This window comes from Gekko japonicus, unplaced genomic scaffold, assembly GCF_001447785.1.
Source record: "Gekko japonicus isolate JY-2015 unplaced genomic scaffold, Gekko_japonicus_V1.1 scaffold271, whole genome shotgun sequence".
NCBI classification, from domain to species: domain Eukaryota; kingdom Metazoa; phylum Chordata; class Lepidosauria; order Squamata; family Gekkonidae; genus Gekko; species Gekko japonicus.
The window spans coordinates 1,004,681-1,006,083 of NW_015161958.1; positions in this window are offsets into that span (position 1 = coordinate 1,004,681).

The following is a 1,403-nucleotide window of genomic DNA, read 5'->3' on the forward strand; positions in this document are numbered from 1 at the left end:
GTTGGGAGTGGGGTGTGTTCGGGTGTGGGTTTTGCATGCTATTTAACAGGGCTACTGCCCTGGGGTTTTCCAGTCTTGTTCTTGCTGAAATCACTAATAAAGTAGAGCTGATCACTAGACTTGGGAGTATGGTCATCCATGGAACCCACTATTTAACAGGTTTCCCTGGAGAAAATGGCTGCTTTGGAGGGGGGACTACATGACATTATACCCTACAGAGGCCCCTCCCCTCCTCAAACCCCGCCCTCCTCAGGCTGCACCTGCCAAATCTCTGGGGATTTCCCAACTCAGAGCTGGCAACCTTATGCCTCCTGGAAGAAAGCTGATCTTTAGGGCATGTAATTCGGTTTGAAACTGCAGGTTGGGTGCAATCCAGAACCAGTCTTTAATACCATTGGCGATTTATAGATCTGCTCGATGTAAAAAAATCCCTTGCTGGGAGAGTCAAGCTAGGGTTGCCATTCCCCAGGTCCCAGTGGGGGTCACCCCAAAATCCGCCCCCGGTCAGCTGGTGGGCTGAGAGAAGCCCCACCCTCAAGCCTGACTGCTGACAACCACCCCTCTCCCTCCCCTCTTGCAAGATTTAAAGGGCACTTCAGCTGATCGGCAGGAAGCCCCCCCCCCCCACACCAGCTGGAGGGCCCTTTAAATCTTGCGGGAGAAAGGAGAAGAAGTGGGGGACCCGTGCATGTCTGCACTCCAAGCCACATATTTGAGGCTTGGAGTGCTGGCAAGCCCCCCGCCCTCGCTTCTTCCCCGAAGCGTTTAAAGGATCCGCAGCCAGGATTTTGTAATTTGGGGGCCCTTCAAATAAGTCAGGGGGCACTGATGTCACAAAAATAATTTTTTAAACAAAATTTTAAAAACTCACACTCACCAGTTGGAGCAGGCAGAGCAGGCAGTTGCTCATCCATGGAGGTCTCCCAGAGCAGGGTGAGGGGCTCCAGCAGCAATGGGGCAAGGGAGCGGCTGAGTGAGCACTGTAGCTACAGGCTTAGCTTTGGGGAAGAAGGGGTGAGGCACCTGCAGTCCAAGCCACAAATTTGTGGCTTGGAGTGCAGGAGCTGGTCCCCGACTTGATGACGTCACTTCTGCATGACATAATCGATTGGGGTTGCCCCCACCCCCCAGAATTTCCCCACTGGGACTCAGCGGGACCTGGCAACCCTAGGTCAGGCACAAATCATCCCAAGAAGCTGGGATGATGCAGGATAGCCCTCTGAGCATGAGTCACTTAGTGCAGCACCAGAAACCTGAACAGAGGTACCAGGAGAACAGGCCCAGTAAGATTGCACCTGTCATAGAGAACAAGGCTTCCCTATTTTGCTGCTTTCTGTCTCACACGTTCGCCCACCACAGCATCAATTAAGCACTGGTTTGACAAGGATGCTTGATGTGTGGTA